A 19,911-nucleotide genomic window follows, 5' to 3' on the forward strand; every position below is an offset into this window, starting at 1 on the left:
GACAGCCAACAGGGATTTGGTGAAAAGTGTGTTAGAAGAGGTAAAGGCTTGTTTTATTCCTGTGTAAAACTCCTGGAGCTGAATTCTGTTCTCCTCGTGACATACTTTGATGAGACTTAATAGTTACTAAGGCCGGCCAAGCCAAAAATGGTTGCTGGGGTTTTCAAAAGTGCTTGGTAAAACCAGCGTGTTGCAGCTTCATGTTCTCCATTTGTACTCTTTGTGAAACCCAGTCACTGTCACACAGAAAAGTTAAGAGCTCCAAATATAAAGTCTGCTGTCTTCAAGTGACCTGTTTAATATGTGTCTTCTGCTTTAGTCTTTGGTCACAGGGTGGTAAGAGGAATTGTCAGGTTCTGAGAATGCTCCAGCTCTTCAGCAAGGAGATATATTTTGTGGGAATGATACGTAGAGACTGGATTTAATCTTACCTGTACTCAGAAGAGCAGTTACTGAGACTGAAGAAACAATGTCCCACAGGAAGTAAATTATGGGACTGGACAAAAATTTGCAATTTATTTAGACAAACACAAAGAAGCATAATCTTTTCTTGTGAAATTGTGAGAATAGATTCTCCAGATGTGTCCACTATCATCTATAAATACTTTCAAAATATGTTTGTTTATAAAGTCTTCTTGGAATGGGATTTACATATAAAAATGTTTGTGCTGTAAACTGCGGGAGATAAACGGACAGCATGACAACCAATATGATTAAATGCTGACACCTTTATTAAGCCCGAATAGCTGTTTATATATTCTCTCTGAGTGTCCACAAGAACTTTATACGGTTCTGACTGGTTAAGCTTACTAATACACATGCATAGCAACCGTTCAGGATTGGTTCAAGCTCCTGGTTCACGCGAATACCTTATAAGTCCTTAAGTTTGCCAAGTTCCACATTCCACATCTGGGAGTTGTTTTTCTTGAGCCAACTTTCTCATTCTGCCCCCACGAGTGTCCTTTAGATGACCTTGATGCTAGGCCATGAGGCCTAACTCAAACTCTTGCTATTGACATGAGCCCTGGATCGCTCATGTGTCCATTTTGTTCAAAGTAGTCCTCCACAAATCCCCCTTCTTTTCTTTGAGCGATCCAGACACGTTTCATAGCACTGGTTACCATACGTTGGATACAGTGAAAAAGGCAGGGCAACAGTATTAAGATCGTTAGAATGACTATAAACATCATCAGGCCACCATTGGCTAAAGAGACCAACCAACCCTTCAGAATCCTCACACCCATGACCCTGTGCTAAAAGCAAAAATCAATTGCAGCTCTATTTGCAAAACAGCGTGTCTTGTGGTATCTACATCATTAAGCATTTGTGTAAGTACTTCTGACGTTAAATTTATCTGCTTTGCGGCCCAACACCCTAACTCAGTCACATCTCCTAATGCTTTTTCTGCAGTTACTCCGGGTGCAAACAAGGAGGCGATAACTCGAGATGGCACATCCCAAAATTGTACCTGATCATTACAATCGGGCCTCAGTTGCATCCTTGTTGACAAGTAATACTGAGCTCTAACTTAAACAATGTGTCATTTGACACATATCCCTTGAACCATTGTGACTGATAACCTTCTACCCCGCGCGTGCCCTAGAACTTCGACAATACCATCTGAGCCCACAATACTCGCAGACACACAAACTCCAAGGCTCCCAAGTTCCACAGTTATGGCACGGAGTCCTTAGGTGCTGGGGTGTTTTCGGGTGGGTCATGCAACTTTTCTTGCCATGGCTTTACCCACTTGGCTGGTATCCATCTGGTTCCTGTGTCTGTAACAACACATGCATGTCCTCTTCCCCATGTGATTAACTTAACTGGTCCTTCCCAGGCCCCTGTTATCCCGTTTTTAATCATTACCTTGCATTGTCTGCTCTTAACTTCTTCCAACCCTCCTTGTAGACCAGCCCCGTGTTTTACCATTGGTGGCACCAAGCTATCTTGCGGCAATCGTAAGAAATTTAACACATACAGGACTTTGTTTAATCTATCTGTTGGTGATATAGTACTTTCTCCCCCTTTTTGTTTTTGAAGCAAACGCTTCAATGTCTGATTCATACGTTTGACCATAGCCTGACCGGTAGGTGAATGGGGCGTACCCGTCACATGAGTAATGCCCCAGAGCTGGAAAAACGCTTGCGTGGAATGAGCTACATAGCCAAGGCCGTTGTCAGTTTTGATTTCTTGTGGCACGCCAAGGGCCACTATAGCCAAACGCATGTGACGCTGCACATGTTTGCTAGATTCGCCAGTCTGAGCTGTAGCCCAAACTGCAAGAGAAAAACAATCCAAGCAGACATGCACATATTTTTGTTTACCGAATTCTGGGACATGCGTAACATCCATTTGCCCAATTTCTAAAGGTCCAGTACCATGAGGATTGACTCCAGGAGCCAAGCCTCCGGTATACTGTTGACAATCGGGGCACGACTGGACAATGCCCCGGGCATCTGATTCAGACAGCCCGAATTGGCAGTGCAGTACTTTGGCTGACTGGTGGAAAAAATCATGAGACCGTCTGGCTTGCGCGAACCGGTCCGTTGAGGGAGCCGCCCATAGCGGCACTGCCAGCTTGTTGGCTCTCCGGTTGCCTTCCGCTAAGCCTTCGATTATTCCTGTGTGACTCCGAATATGGGTGATAAAATATTCACATTGTCTTTCTGACAGCAATAACCACAACCTCCGAAATAGTTTGTACAATACCTCATCGTTTCTCTCTTTCAGCAATGCTCATTCTGTACATGATACAACTCCTACTACATACAGTGAATCACAAACAACATTGACTGGTGTTGTCTTCCATCGAGCAAACACTTCTACCACGGCTCACAACTCCAAATGTTGTGTGGAGCCTTGACAGTCTGTTAAAACTACATCGTGCCATTGCCTGTTGGCTTGCCACGTGATGGCAGCCTTTTGAGATCTTCCTCCTGCATCTGTAAAGACTGTAGCACCGTCTACCGGACGTGCAGAGCGTCTAGGTTGCTCTTCTATTTGACAGGAATGTAGTACACTAAAAAAATTGTGTGGTGGATAGTGCACCTTTACTTCACCTGAATAATCCAGCAACGCCACTTGCAATAAAATACACTGGCACAAAGCCCAAGCTAAATATTCTGCCACTAAAGGTATTATGATAAAAGATGGTTCTTTCCCTGCTATTTCAACAATTCGATTTCGCGCCCTCATGATTAATTGTGCTAGCGCCTCCATTCGTGTTGTAACTGTCCGCTTTGACTGTGCCGATAAAAACACCCACTGTAATAACCACAAGGGATCTCTTCCAGGAATCCATTGCAGTATTACAGCAAAAGGGTGCTGCTCACTATTGATTATTGCTAAACCTATCCCATAATCAGGGTTCCAGCGATGGGTGTAGGCTTTACTAACTTTTACGCTAATCTGCTGCAAAGCCTCTTTGGCCTCATTTGTCAATGTCCGGGGTGCGTTTGCAACACCTCCTCCCCTGAGTAACCTCATCAGAGATGCCAACTCCTCATTGGTAATACCACATAGGTCCTCACCCAGTTTAAATCTCCTAACAATTTTTGTACATCATTCAAGGTGTGGATCTCCATCCGGAGTTCCACCTTTTGAAGTCAAATAACTGCTTTGTCGATTTCCCAGCCAAGATACTTCCATACTTCTGTTTTTTGTATTTTTTCAGGGGCCAATTGTTGCCCGTTTGACTGCAACACATTTTGTAATTCAACAATCAATTGGTCTCCATTCAGCTGTTTTCCAGCTATCAAAATGTCATCCATGTAATGATAAATAAGCAAGTCTGGATGTGCTTCACGTACCGGAGTAAGTGCCCAGGCCACGTAAACCTGGCACATGGTTGGTGAATTTTTCATGCCCTGCAGTAACACTACCCAGTGGTACCTTTTCATAGGTTCACTTTTGTTTACGCTCGGTACAGAAAAAGCGAATTTCTGATAATCTTCTGGATGCAGGGGAATGGTAAAAAAGCAATCTTTTAAATCGATAATTAAAATGTCCCAATTTTTTGGAATCATATTTGGGGAGGGTAATCCAGGCTGTAACGCCCCCATATCCTCCATGACCTCATTAATTTTCCTCAGATCATGCAATAGGCGCCATTTGCCACTTCTCTTTGGAATTGTTAAAATTGGGGTATTCCAAGGGCTTGTGGTCGGTTTAATGTGACCTTTCTCTAATTGCTCCTGTCCCTTTCCAAAGCTAAAATTAAGGGATCTGGCAGAGCTCTCTTAATTCCACATTCCTTCTGCCACTCCTGCTGGTTTCTTAACGTGAAAAACATATCTGCATACATTACTTCACTCTGTTGATATCCCATTATTAATTTTACACACACACACAAGGGATCCCACAAACACATGCCACACAACTACAATACCTAAAACACAAACAAAATCCAATTAGACAAGCAGCTATTAATGACACAATCACAACATACAGTGCAGCCTTAACCATATTATATCGTCAACCCCAAAATCGTTACCGTGATAAACCACAAAGCTAGGTCAAATACCAGCAAGTCACAAACAGAAACAAATCCAAATGTATACCAATCGAGCGCTAGCAGCCGGGTATATGCCTTTACCTATGAGATTTCTGTATCTCAAATTACGGAAGGCTCCAAACAAAAGGTTAACCCACCAAAATCCAAACTTCAAACAGACTCCCGCGCAGGACGTCTCCTACGACTTATGGAATGTTAACCAAAACAAAACAATATTTACAAAAGAATACTTTCTTAAAGATGGTCCTTGTCTGCTCCCGCAGTGATCCGAGTGAGTCGAGGGGTCCCTCCGGGAAAATTCCCCGGGGGCCCTAGGGAGCCCTGTTCTCAGCGGGTCCTGCAGCCGAGCAGAGAGGGTCCCATCTGGGGTGCCAAATTGATGCGTAGGACTTGTTAAGAACTTGCCAACTTAATTAGTTCGGTAACACTGCTGGCATAAATGAGTGATTTCTCCTTGTCCTTCTACTTATCAGTTAACTTCGCTACATCACCTCCTGAACATCTGCTTAGTTTCAGCTACTCCTCAGCTACAATCCTGTTTTGGCTACAATAAATTTTGTGTGAAGGTCATAAGGTTCCAAAACTATGTCAGCTACAACGATTCATCTTAGACAAGGAACCTTATCGTGTTCTTTTGGTCGGGCTTTTTTTGGGTTTGGAAAGTTTTGTTGTTATATACAAAGCCACCAAGCTTAAAGTTACTTAGAACTAAATTTTCTTATTTACAAAAGATTATATTGCATTTTGTACTTCCTTGTCTCAAATCCCCCTTTTTTCTATCCTTTTGCAAATTCTTTTGCATTTGTTTTTTTTTTTTTTCACTAACTCATTCTGAATAATCCCTCTCCATCGTCGTGTTGGGTCCCCGTCAGTTTTAGCAGTTTCGCCTCTCACCTCCCCCCACCCCCTGGAGCTTCCTGCAGCTTGCTATCGCGCTCTCCTCCTCCCCCCGTGTTCTTCTCGAGCAATCTTATCTCTTTCCAAGTCCTCCAACTTTTGAAGCAGTTTCTGTGCCCAGTCCGGTTCCCTGTGGGGCTCGAGCATGGATGATTTTCGCATAGACGTTGGTGGGGGAGGCACGGACGGAGGGAGAGGTGGAAAAAGCGATGGCTGGCTCTTGGAGTGAGGTGGGTCGGGCGGGACAGGCAGCGGCTCTCCCCTGGGTGGCTTTTCTACGCAGGGGTCGGGAGGCAGCGGTACGGACCAGGATTCATCCACTTCCATCCCCTTGTCTTTCCGGGGATCCTTCTCGTCCTCTATCGGAGGTGCCAACGGGGCAGCGGGGAAAGGGACAGGGAGCCAATCGAAAACTTTGATCTTAGACGATGGGGGCTGTAAAGCTATAAAAGCTCCGGCAGCAGCTGATCGCACCGCCCTCATCGCTTGAAGGGTCGTTAGAATCAGCTTCCAAGTTGTTGCTAGTCCCTTAGCTTCTTTGTTGCCATCGCTTACGGCATCCCATAACCGTTCCCCAACCTTTTCCCAAGTTTCGACCTTAAAAGCAGCCTGTGGATCTGGGGGGAACCCGTTCTCTCGGCACCATATTAATAACTTTCGGAGCACAAGCTCGTCGTGTTTAATTCCTCTCTTAGAGAGTATATGTAGGAGCAGTTTCACAATCGCACTTTCTTCCTTTGTTACACTCTGCCCCATCTCTTATTACCGGCTGCTCACCTCTAAGGGTGTCCCGTTGCAACGTACATTCTTTTTCTTCACGGACCGTCCTCCGATCCGTCCCGACTCCAGTCCCGCTGGCTCGGCTCTCCAGCCGGTCCTCTCCTTCGGGGTTGCTCCCGGTACTATCGTATGACAATCACGTCGGGGTCACCAACTGAGGAGAGACGACAATGGACCCTACACGATTCAATGTGAATCAAGCAGAAGCCACTTTATTGTCCCCACGATCCCTTTATATACAGAGTTTTCTATCTCTACATGCAGTCACGTGCCTTTTGATTGGTAAAAGCCCTCTTGCATGAGGCAATCACATGGCTCGGTAAGTGTCCTTATTGGATCACCTAATTCCTGGTGTTCTTCCCATGTATCCGACTGCAGATGTTTTCTTCCTCTTATCTTCTTCTTGGTATGCGGCTACGTGTTTAGAAGAAGCTCTCTGATGGCTGGTTCACATCCTCTTATCTTCTTCTTGTTATGTGGCTGCATGCTTAGAAGATGCCCTCATATGGCTGGCTCATCACATGTCCACTGTCCTCCAAATACGACCCCACACAGTCCTTCACCCAATAAACAGTCACTAAGACTTTTCTTGCCCAAAGGCAACTGCCTGTCCCTTGTCTGTAGCAACATGCCTTGGAATGCCACATGATGTAGTTGCTTTCCCTCAGGCAAACAAGCAAATCAAATCACTCAGCCCTCACTGGGATCTTGGTCTTCATAAAGGAGCACAAGGTCATTAATAATAGCAGGGGCTGACCCACGTGCAATATGTGATATCCCAGTACAAATGTACATCTGACCATCCTGAGTTTTAAATGATGTATTTTCTTCCTTCCCCCCCAGTGCTGTCTGGTATCCTGACCAGTGTGGACAAGACAAATAGAACCAAACACCGATGTGTCTCTGTCAGAGGACAGAAGCGGTAATGAAAGCTTCTCAGAATGCCTTCCCAGAAGTCACTGTTGACCTTACTACTAATATAGATGTTTCTGATTCAAGAGGCAACTCCTCCTGTGCTCCTATGCATTCCCAAATGCTTTATTTGCTTGGTTATTTTTCTTTATCTCCCTGCTTTTTTCTGTTAACTTCTTCCACCAGCAATGGTCATCATTAGCTGGGTCACCCCAAGTCATCCTGAATTGGAGCACTGGCAGCACTTCACTTATTAGTCAGCCAACTCATGGGATCCTAGAATCATAGAATCATAGAATCGTAAGGGTTGGAAAGGACCTCAAGATCATCTAGTTCCAACCCCCCTGCCATGGGCAGGGACACCTTGCCCTAAACCATGTGGCTCAAGGCTCTGTCCAACCTGGCCTTGAACACCGCCAGGGATGGAGCATCCACAACCTCCCTGGGCAACCCATTCCAGTGCTTCACCACCCTCACTGTAAAGAACTTCTTCCTTATATCTAATCTAAACTTCCTCTGTTTAAGTTTGAACCCATTACCCCTTGTCCTACCACTACAGTCCCTAAGGAAGAGTCCCTCCCCAGCATCCTTGTAGACCCCCTTCAGATACTGGAAGGCTGCTATGAGGTCACCACGCAGCCTTCTCTTCTCCAGGCTGAACAGCCCCAACTTTCACAGCCTGTCTTCATATGGGAGGTGCTCCAGCCCTCTTATCATCCTCGTGGCCCTCCTCTGGACTCGCTCCAACAGCTCCATGTCCTTTTTATGTTGAGGACACCAGAACTGTACACAGTACTCCAAGTGGGGTCTCACAAGAGCAGAGTAGAGGGGCAGGATCACCTCCTTCGACCTGCTGGCCACGCTTCTTTTGATGCAGCCCAGGATACGGTTGGCTTTCTGGGCTGCAAGCGCACACTGCCGGCTCATGTTAAGCTTCTCGTCAACCAACACCCCCAAGTCCTTCTCTGCAGGGCTGCTCTGAATCTCTTCTCTGCCCAGCCTGTAGCAGTGCCTGGGGTTGCCCCGACCCAGATGTAGGACCTTGCACTTGCCTTAGTTAAACTTCATAAGGTTGGCATCGGCCCACCTCACAAGCGTGTCAAGGTCCCTCTGGATGGCATCCATTCCCTCCAGCGTATCAACCGAACCACACAGCTTGGTGTCGTCGGCAAACTTGCTGAGGGCACACTCAATCCCACTGTCCATGTCACCGACAAAGATGTTGAACAGGACCGGTCCCAACACCGATCCCTGAGGGACACCACTCGTTACAGGTTTCCAACTGGACATCGAGCCATTTACCACAACTCTTTGTGTGCGGCCATCGAGCCAGTTTTTTATCCACCGAGTGGTCCATCTATCAAATTGATGTCTCTCCAATTTAGAGACAAGGATGTCATGTGGGACAGTGTCGAATGCTTTGCACAAGTCCAGGTAGATGACATCAACTGCTCTGCCGCTGTCCATCAGTTCCGTGGCTCCATCATAGAAGGCCACCAAATTGGTCAGGCAGGATTTCCCCTTAGTGAAGCCATGTTGGCTGTCACCAACCACCTCGTTGTTTTTCATGTGCCTTAGCATGTTTTCCAGGAGAAGCTGTTCCAAGATTTTGCCAGGCACAGAGGTGAGGCTGACTGGTCTGTAGTTCCCCGGGTCTTCCACCTTCCCCTTCTTGAAAATGGGGGTTATATTACCCTTCTTCCAGTCATCAGGAACTTCACCTGACTGCCAGGATTTTTCGAATATGATGGACAGTGGCTTAGCAACTTCATTCGCCAGCTCCTTCAGGACCCGCGGATGGATTTCATCAGGTCCCATGGACTTGTGCACGTTCAGGTTCTTAAGATGGTCTCGAACCTGATCCTCTCCTACAGTGGGCCTAAGGTCTTCGTTCTCACAGTCCCTGCATTTGCTTTCCAAGACTTGGGTTGTGTGGTCAGAGCATTTGCTGGTGAAGACTGAGGCAAAGAAGTCATTAAGAACCTCAGCCTTCTCCAAATCCATGGTAGCCAGTTCTCCTGATAGCTTCTGGAGAGGGCCTACATTGTCCCTAGCCTGTCTTTTATTTGCTACATATCTATAGAATCCTTTCCTGTTATCTTTTACATCCCTTGCCAAACTTAATTCTAGCTGGGCCTTAGCTTTCCTAACCTGGTCCCTAGCTTCTCGGGCAATGTTCCTGTATTCTTCCCAGGCCGCCTGTCCTCGCTTCCACCTTCTATAAGCTTCTTTTTTCCCTCTAAGTTTCCTCAGCAGCTCCTTGTCCATCCATGGAGGTCTCCTGGCCCTCCTGCTGCACTTTCTTCTAGTCGGGATGCAACACTCTTGAGCACGTAGCAGGTGATCCTTGAATACCAACCAGCAGTCTTGGGCCCCCCTGCCCTCTAGGACTGTATCCCATGAAACCTTACTAAGGAGGTTCCTGAAGAGGCCAAAGTCTGCTTTCTTGAAGTCCAGGGCAGTGAGCTTGCTGCACGCTCTTCTCACCGTCCTGAGGATCTCAAACTCAACCATCTCGTGATCACTAGAGCCAAGGCTGCCCTGGAGCGTTACATTTCCAACCAGTCCCTCCCTGTTGGTGAGCACAAGGTCCAGCATGGCACCTCTCCTCGTCGGCTCCTCTACTGCTTGAAAGAGGAAGTTGTCTTCCACACAATCGAGGAACCTCCTGGATTGCTTGTGCCGGGCCGTACCGTCCCTCCAACAGATGTCAGGATGGTTGAAGTCCCCCATGAGGACCAGGGCCTGCGAGCGTGAGGCTGCTCCTATCTGTCTGTAGAGCGCTTCATCCACAGAGTCCTCTTGATCAGGCGGCCTGTAACAGATCCCCACCATAATGTCCCCCATTGCTGTTTTCCCTTTGATCCTGACCCACAAACACTCTGTTGACTCATCACCCGTCCCCAGACAGAGTTCCATACTCTCTAGCCTATCACTGACATAGATAGCAACGCCCCCTCCCCGTCTGCCTGGCCTGTCTTTTCTAAACAGCCTGTAACCTTCCATTCCAACATTCCAGTCATAGGAGCCATCCCACCATGTTTCTGTGATACCAATGACATCATATTCCCGCAGCCTTGCACACATCTCTAATTCCTCTTGCTTGTTCCCCATACTACGGGCGTTTGTATAGAGGCACCTTAGCCGAGCTCCAAATGAAGCCGACTCAATGGCTGGGGCAGCTTTAACATCTCTACATCGCTCCAAGCACTTATTACAGGTGCTGGCAACTGACCAGGAATGTTGGGATGGATCAATGCTCCCCTCCCCCAACACATCTAGTTTAAAGCTTTCCTGACCAGCCTGGCAAGCCTCCTACCAAAACAGCTCTTCCCCTTCTTTGTCAGACCAGCTCCACCAGCCTCCAGTAGATCTGGCCTCCCAAATGGAGCCCCATGTTCTAAATAGCCAAACCCCTGACTATGGCACCAGCTTTCTAACCATTTATTAACCTGCCAGACACGCCTAGCTTTTTTAAGGTCCTCCCCTTTGCCCTGGAGAATCGATGAAAAAACTATCTGAGCTCCAGAGCCCCTAACCACCTCTCCCAGGGCTCTGTAGTCCTTCTTAATGTCCTCCAGGCAACTGCTGTCTATATCTCTAGCACCCACATGGACCACTACAAGGGGGTAATAGTCAGCAGGACTTACTAGAGCAGGCAGCCTCTCAGCAACATCCCTGATCCGAGCCCCCGGCAGGCAACACACCTCCCTCGAGACTGGATCAGGCCGGCAGATGGGTGCCTCTGTGCCTTTCAAAGTAGAGTCCCCTACTACTATGACCCTCCGCTTCTTCCTGGAGGCACCAGTAGCGATCCTCTTTACTGGTGCATCAGCAGGGTGCTCATTAGGTGTGGTGGGTGCTTTCTCATTAGCCTCCTGCAGAACCGCGAAGCGGTTCTGGGTGGGGACATCAGATTTAGGAGGAAGCCCCTTGTCGTTAATTGTCCTCTTCCTCCTTTTTTTGTTCGTTTTTCTCGTGACTAATTCCCAGCTTCCCGGGTTGCTGCCCTCCTTCTTTCCTATATGAGCAATGCTGGACGTTTGCAGCCCCTGCGCAGTTTGAGCCTGGAGCAAGCAGCCCAGCTTCCTCTCAGCTTCCCTGGCATCTTTTAGCTCTCCAACAGCCTCCCGCAGCTCAGCCACCTGCTGCAGGAGGACCTCCACCAGAGCGCACCGAGTGCAGCCCTGTCCATCGTGCACCCCCGCCTCACGAGACCAGTCGAGGCACTTTCTACACTCCGAGGTCTGCGCCGCAGCCTCCCCTCTCATCGGCTCTGTCTGGGTGCCTACGCTGGCCACCGCCGGGGCAGAGCTCCCAGAGCGGGCCCTGCTCCTGAGGCGAGTGCTCACCATCCCGCTCGCTCTGCCTGCGCGAACGGCCGCGCAAACTGCCGTGCCACGCCCTGTTTGCCCGCCCTGTTCGCCGCGCTCCTGGTCGCTCGCGCTCCCTGGGATGGGTTTTACCCACTGAGGGCTGGTGCCGTCACTCCTGGCGCCGCCCCCTGTGAGTCAGCTGCTCGCGTCAGCTGAGCTGCCGGCTCCTGGGCAAGTCCTGTCGAGGACTTGAGGCTCCCTCGGTCGCTGTTGCCGCTCCGAACTGAGGCTCCGGGACGCTGTGCTTCCCCCCGCTCCGGTGTTAAAGGCGTCCTCTCTGGAGATACTCACCTCGGCAATTCAATCCTGGCAACCTTTTTCTCTCTATAAGGATAGGGTCCAAGCTGCTCTGTGGTGTTGTCAAACCATGACTTCCACTGGTCTCCCCACTGATTCCTTTGCTCTTTTTCCTTGGGAGTAGAAAGCCACAGGGAAGCATTTAGTGTTGTATCAATCAGGCACCACGCTGATATGGTTTCAGTCTTTGTTACTGTGTGGAGCAGACAGCCTGTCCAGTCCTGGATCTATATGATGGATGCTTTAATGTTCTAAGAATGCTGTGCATTTCTGTCATTCAAGTTGTTCCATCTATAGAGCCCATCCAGACAACCTTTTTAATAGTCACCTTCCTGAAATCTGAAGCAATAACAAAAATCTAAGTCAACACAGAGATCAAAGTTTGCCCAGAATTTATGTTTTATGGATTCAGAAACATAAAGGATAAGGTGAAATCTGCATTTCTGATGGGATATTGATTTATTTCTAATCCATTTGCCTCCTAAGCCTTGAAATATGTGGACAAAAAGGAGACATTCACCATATCTGAGTCAACACGGGTGAAATGCTGGCCACCACTTAAGTCAATGGCAAAACTCCCATTGACAACAGTGGGGCCAGTATCTCACCCCATGATTTCTCATCTTGCTTTATTTTATTGACCTTTCTCTTGAATACTAGCGAAATGCAAATATTTTTTTTTCCAGCACAAGTCTTTGTACTCTATGAACTATGTTGCTGAGAGGCTGCCTGCTCTAGTAAGTCCTGCTGACTATTACCCCCTTCTAGTGGTCCATGTGGGTGCTAGAGATATAGATAGTAGTAGCCTGGAGAACATTAAGAAGGACTACAGAGCCCTGGGAGAGGTGGTTAGGGGCTCTGGAGCTCAGATACAGTTTTTTCATTGATTCTCCAGGACAAAGGGGAGGACCTTAGAAAAGCTAGGTGCATTTGGCAGGTTAATAAATGGTTAGAAGGGTGGTGCCATAGTCAGGGGTTTGGCTATTTAGAACATGGGACATGATTTGGGAGGCCAGGTCTACTGGAGGCTGGTGGAGCTGGTCTGACAAAGAAGGGGAAGAGCTGTTTTGGTAGGAGGCTTGCCAGGCTGGTCAGGAAAGCTTTAAACTAGATGTGTTGGGGGAGGGGAGCATTGATCCATCCCAACACTCCCAGTCAGTTGCCAGCACCTGTAATAAGTGCTTGGAGCCATGTAGAGATGTTTCAGCTGCTCCAGCCATTGAGTCGGCTGCATTTGGAGCTTGGCTAAGGTGCCTCTATACAAACGCCCGTAGTATGGGGAACAAGCAAGAGGAATTAGAGATGTGTGCAAGGCTACGGGAATACGATGTCATTGGTATCACAGAAACATGGTGGGATGGCTCCTATGACTGGAATGTTGGAATGGAAGGTTACAGGCTGTTTAGAAAAGACAGGCCAGGCAGACGGGGAGGGGGCATTGCTATCTATGTCAGTGATAGGCTGGAGAGTATGGAACTCTGTCTGGGGACGGGTGATGAGTCAACAGAGTGTTTGGGGGTCAGGATCAAAGGGAAAACAGCAATGGGGGACATTATGGTGGGGATCTGTTACAGGCCGCCTGATCAAGAGGACTCTGTGGATGAAGCGCTCTACAGACAGATAGGAGCAGCCTCACGCTCGCAGGCCCTTGTCCTCATGGGGGACTTCAACCATCCTGATATCTGTTGGAGGGATGGTGCGGCCCAGCAGAAGCAATCCAGGAGGTTCCTCGATTGTGTGGAAGACAACTTCCTCTTTCAAGCAATAGAGGAGCCGACGAGGAGAGGTGCCATGCTTGACCTCGTGCTCACCAATAGGGAGGGGCTGGTGGGGAATGTGACGCTCCAGGGCAGCCTTGGCTCTAGTGATCACGAGATGGTTGAGTTTGAGATCCTTAGGACAGTGAGAAGACCATGCAGCAAGCTCACTGCCCTGGACTTCAAGAAAGCAGACTTTGGCCTCTTCAGGATCCTGCTTAGTAAGGTTTCATGGGATATAGTCCTAGAGGGCAGGGGGGCCCAAGACTGCTGGTCGATGTTCAAGGATCACCTGCTACGTGCTCAGGAGTGTTGCATCCCGACTAGAAGAAAGTGCAGCAGGAGGGCCAGGAGACCTCCATGGATGGACAAGGAGCTGCTGAGGAAACTTAGAGGGGAAAAAAGAAGCTTATAGAAGGTGGAAGTGAGGACAGGCGGCCTGGGAAGAATACGGGGATATTGTCTGGGAAGCTAGGGACCAGGTTAGGAAAGCTAAGGCCCAGCTAGAATTAAGTTTGGCAAGGGAGGTGAAAGATAACAGGAAAGGATTCTATAGATACATAGCAAAAAAAAAGACAGACTAAGGACAACGTGGGCCCTCTCCAGAAGCTATCGAGAGAACTGGCTACCCTGGATTTGGAGAAGGATGAGGTTCTTAAGGACTTCTTTGCCTCCATCTTCACCAGCAAATGCTCTGACCACACCACGAAAGTCTTGGAAAGCAGATGCAGGGACTGTGAAAATGAAGACCTTAGGCCCACTGTAGGAGAGGATCAGGTTCGAGACCATCTTAAGAACCTGAATGTGCACAAGTCCATGGGACCTGATGAAATCCATCTGCGGGTCCTGAAGGAGCTGGCAAATGAAGTTGCTAAGCCACTGTCCATCATATTTGAAAAATCCTGGCAGTCAGGTGAAGTTCCCGATGACTGGAAGAAGGGTAATATACCCCCCATTTTCAAGAAGGGGAAGATGGAAGACCCAGGGAACTACAGACCAGTCAGCCTCACCTCTGTGCCTGGCAAAATCTTGGAGCAGTTTCTCCTGGAAAACATGCTAAGGCACATGAAAAACAATGAGGTGTTTGGTGACAGCCAACATGGCTTCTCTAAGGGGAAATCCTGTCTGACCAATTTGGTGGCCTTCTATGATGGAGCCACGGAACTGATGGACAGGGGCAGAGCAGTTGACGTCATCTACCTGGACTTGTGCAAAGCATTCAACACTGTCCCGCATGACATCCTTGTCTCTAAATTGGAGAGACATCAATTTAATAGATGGACCACTCAGTGGATAAAGAACTGGCTCGATGGCCGCACACAAAGAGTTGTGGTAAATGGCTCGATGTCCAGTTGGAAACCTGTAACGAGTGGTGTCCCTCAGGGATCGGTGTTGGGACCGGTCCTGTTCAACATCTTTGTCGGTGACATGGACAGTGGGATTGAGTGCGCCCTCAGCAAGTTTGCCAATGACACCAAGCTGTGTGGTTCGGTTGATACGCTGGAGGGAATGGATGCCATCCAGAGGGACCTTGACACGCTTGTGAGGTGGGCCGATGCCAACCTTATGAAGTTTAACCAAGCCAAGTGTAAGGTCCTACACCTGGGTCGGGGCAATCCCAGGCACTGGTACAGGCTGGGCAGAGAAGAGATTCAGAGCAGCCCTGCAGAGAAGGACTTGGGGGTGTTGGTTGACGAGAAGCTTAACATGAGCCAGCAGTGTGTGCTTGCAGCCCAGAAAGCCAACCGCATCCTGGGCTGCATCAAAAGAAGCGTGACCAGCAGGTCAAAGGAGGTGATCCTGCCCCTCTTCTCTGCTCTTGTGAGACCTCACTTGGAGTACTGCATACAGTTCTGGTGTCCTCAACATAAAAAGGACATGGAACTGTTGGAGCGAGTCCAGAGGAGGGCCATGAGGATGATAAGAGGGCTAGAGCACCTCCCGTATGAAGACAGGCTGAGAGAGTTGGGGCTGTTCAGCCCGGAGAAGAGAAGGCTGCGTGGAGACCTCATAGCAGCCTTCCAGTATCTGAAGGGGGCCTATAAGGATGCTGGGGAGGGACTCTTCCTTAGGGACTGTGGTGGTAGGACAAGGGGTAATGGCTTCAAACTTAAACAGGGGAAGTTTAGATTAGATGTAAGGCGGAAGTTCTTTACAGTGAGGGTGTTGAAGCACTGGAATGGGTTGCCCAGGGAGGTTGTGGATGCTCCATCCCTGGCAGTGTTCAAGGCCAGGTTGGACAGAGCCTTGAACCACGTGGTTTAGGGCAAGGTGTCCCTGCCCATGGCAGGGGGGTTGGAACTAGATGATCTTAAGGTCCTTTCCAACCCTTACTATTCTATGATTCTGTGATTCTATGATTCTGCTCGATCCAAAGTACTTCATATATATATAAGAAAAACAGTTAAAAGTGAAAGATAGAGCAGTTAGCTGTACAAATAATTATCTCCACAATCTATGAAAAATGGCCATGTTCAGAAAGAGATGGTGGTTTTAATGGTCCAAATAAATAAAACAGGCCTAAGGCTAACTTTTGCACCACAAAGAGCATTTTTAAGCCTGCATGGTACAGACCACACATCTCAGGAATGCAGATTGCCTCTGAGGCCACCTTAGCATGGCTCCATGGTGGCCATGAAATCACAGACACTTTAATATCATTTTAACATCATGCTCATGTACAAAGCCTAAGGAATCCAACAGTTCTGATATGAGAGGATGGGTGATGATCCCATTCTTTTGGCATTAATACGGCTAACTTCACAGTGGGAAAAATGGATGCTTCTTTCTGTGTGGGTTCAGTCTCAACATGGAATGAATAAAAATAGCTGATTTCAGAGACTAAGAATTGCCCTCTTTGCTTTCTCCCAGAGCCTTGTCTCATCCTTCAAATACTTTAGGATAACCCCCTCTGTGTTATGACTGTGAATCCAGGTAGCATCACAGTTAATTGTTGTGGTTTGAGCCCAGCCGGTAACTCAGAACCACACAGCCGCTCGCTCACTCCCCCCCTTCTTCCTCCCCCTGCTCCCGGAGGGATGGGGAGGAGAATCGGAAGAATGTAACTCCCACGGGTTGAGATAAGAGCAGTCCCACAACTAAGGTATAATACAAAACCACTACTGCTACCACCAATGATAATAATGATTAGTGAAATAACAAGGGGAGAGGATACAATTGCTCACCACCCACCAACCGATACCCAGCCCGACCCGAGCAGTGATCTGGGCCTTCCGGGTAACTCCCCCCGGTTTATATACTGGGCATGACGTGCTGTGGTATGGAATACCCCTTTGGCCAGTTTGGGTCAGGTGTCCTGTCTCTGCTTCCTCCCAGCTTCCCCTCCTCCCTGGCAAAGCATGAGACTGAGAAAGTCCTTGGTTGGAATAAACATTACTTAGCAACAACTAAAAACATCAGTGTTATCAGCGTTGTTCCCAGGCTGAAAGTTAAAAAACACAGCACTGCGCCAGCTACTATGAAGGAGAAAAGTGACTGCTATAGCTGAACCCAGGACAGTAATGAAATTGTTATTTTGTCTGTTTGTGGAAAACCACAAATTGTCAATGCTTTTTTTCACATAGTACCCATCCCTTGCCCACCAAATCCAGAGTTTCATCACAAACCCTTCATTCATCACCATTCATAATATTAGAGGTTTGTGACGGACTATAGATTCAGGCTGCAAGACCGGGAGACCTTCCAACAGCATCTCAGGCACTTGCAGATGGTTTGCATGGTTTAGACAGCCCTCAAAACAGTAGAAGAATGTGACCCTCGCTGAAGCAATCCTGATTTTACTTACAGCAAATAGAGGCACAAGAAGTCATGTAGACTGAGAAGCCAAGTAAAAGCATATGTGGTGGGAGGAAAGCAGAACTCTTTACTCCCAAAGTGGACATAGTATTATAATCGGCACCTTGGTATGACATAGAAATGAGAAATTATATGACCCAATCATTTGGAAAGCTTGCTTTCACTCCCAATGCCCCAGTGCAGAATGAGAACAGAAGGCTTCTCTCATTCCAGTCTTTGTCTTCATCTGCTGCCTCAGTGCTTTTCAGCATCCTTAAACCCATGGACAAACTCACTCTTGCCATCCTGTGTGATGCTGCTGTGAGGGCTTTCCTTTATAACCAAATAAAAGAGGCTAAGTTTTAAGTGCTTTGGGCTTACATTTTATCCCCTTTCATTTATATTTGTTTCAGAATGTGTCTATTTATTAAAAATAAACACAACAAAGAAATTTCTATATCAATCATCTCTAGGGACATGTTCTGATGCCTCATGGACCACCGGTGGTTTGCAGACCACAGGGTAATGGTGCACGAGAGCACATTGCATGTTAAAAGTCCTCCATTCTGACTCCTTCTGCCAAAGTAACTCTGTTCACACTAGTGTGTTTGCCCATGCTTTGTCAGACCCAATTCTGCATGATTTATGACGCTTCCATCATGTTTTGGGGGAAAATTATTTCACTGTCTACCAGGTCTCTCAGGCCAGAATGTGGATCTGTGAAGCCTGTGGTGTGTGTTTAGTAGAAGAGCACTTTGAAATTAGTAAGGTTGAGGAAACAGGGCCAAAATTATGTCCTCAGCCTCACCGGTGTGGTGTTTATTAGAGGGAAGAGGAGGGGTGGAGGATGGGGGGTTTCCATGGGGGCTGGTGCATCGCTGAATTTTGTGACCTTTGGGAAATCCTTTGACTTTAATCACCCCAGCTGGGAAACTGAATAAACCATCAAACCCTTGCCAAAAAGCCAGCTTCTACACTTAAATCAGTGTTATCACATAAATAAAAAACATATCATATGGTTTGGGCTCTATTTCCTGCCTGGAAGGAGCGTGAAGACTGATCACTCACATAAAGCAAATTTTATACCAGTTTTGCTTTATTGCACTTGTGAACATGGATTAACAATATTATTCTTTCTGAAAATGTTAGTGCTCACTCAAATGGTTCAGACAAACATCCTATGAAGACTTAGTGGCCTCAGATTGTTTGACTTGGAATCAGACTTGATTTCTAATTAGCCAATCTTCAGCAGTCTGTCAGAAAATACAAAGAGCTGCCAATTTTCACACTTAGCCCCAAAAAAAGATCCCAATAAAAGTCTTAAGAATAATGGCCTATCACTTCTACTGCTAGGAAACTCCCAGTATGTTCAATGTTCTTCTTCTCCGTTCACACACACACGTACATGCACACATGCATGCATATATGTGCCTACACATTCACACATGACCACCACCCAAATGTTAATATATATAAGCTTAGAGAGTCCAAAGTAAGAACATTTTCTTAATTTCCTACAATTTTCCATAGAAAAGGAAAGTTCCAAGTATTTAAACAAGACTCGACCATTTAAAATACCCAATGTTAACCAGCATTTTAGCAGTTTAAATCTAAACACATGTACTGATGTTTTTATAACAAAAATCTATGGGGAAATGAAGAAAAAAATAGTGTGGATAAAGCATGCTGAAATATAAGCTATCAAACAGCTATTTAGGTCAAGCATAGAAGTAGTATAAGTAACAGAGGAAGTTCAGGTCAGATATAAGGAAGAAATTCTTTACCATGAGGGTGGTGAGGCACTAGAACAGGTTGCCCAAAGAAGTGGTAAATGCTCCATCCCTGGCAGTGTTCAAGGCCAGGTTGGATAGAGCCTTGGGCAATATGGTCTAGTGTGAGGCATCCCTGCCCATGGCAGGGGGTTCAGATCTAGATGATCCTTTCCAACCCTAACCATTCTATGATTCTATGATAAGTAGCATAGCTTAATGGAATTGAAACTGCACCCATCATTATTTTAAAGGTCTTTAAAAAATTCCATTGCAAGTTGAAATCCATAGCAATGAGATTCCATTGTGAATGTATCCATAACATTTTCCTTCCAAATTTCATTCATTTGGATGCATTGTTCACCATTTTCCATGGCTTCCAAATCTCAGATGTGAGTAGCTTCCAGGGGACACCAAATTACAATCACTTCCAGTGAGAAAAGAAGAAAAGCTTGATAATTTTCATTCAATCTTTTCTCTGGGTTTTGCCAAAATTTCTCTTTGGTAGACATTTTATGATTAGTTTTCTTCATTTTTTAATTGCTGTTTATCTTCATGATTTGATCTTAAGGCCTTCATTTACAAACTTATAACAGTCTTCACTTCAGCATCTTGCTTAGAGAAATGGCTGAGAGTTTGGGTCCATCATGAATGTCTATAATCTTGACTCAGATCCAGCTCAGAAGGGAATCCTTGAAGGGACTGAGTATATCATGGACCTTACGTGCTGTCCTCTTCTACAATTGTGCCTAAGAAGCAACGATCTGTACTCCATCTGCAGATAAGCTACCTCTGGTACCCAAAGCATCATGGGC

This window comes from Strigops habroptila, chromosome W (genome assembly GCF_004027225.2).
Source record: "Strigops habroptila isolate Jane chromosome W, bStrHab1.2.pri, whole genome shotgun sequence".
NCBI lineage: Eukaryota > Metazoa > Chordata > Aves > Psittaciformes > Psittacidae > Strigops > Strigops habroptila.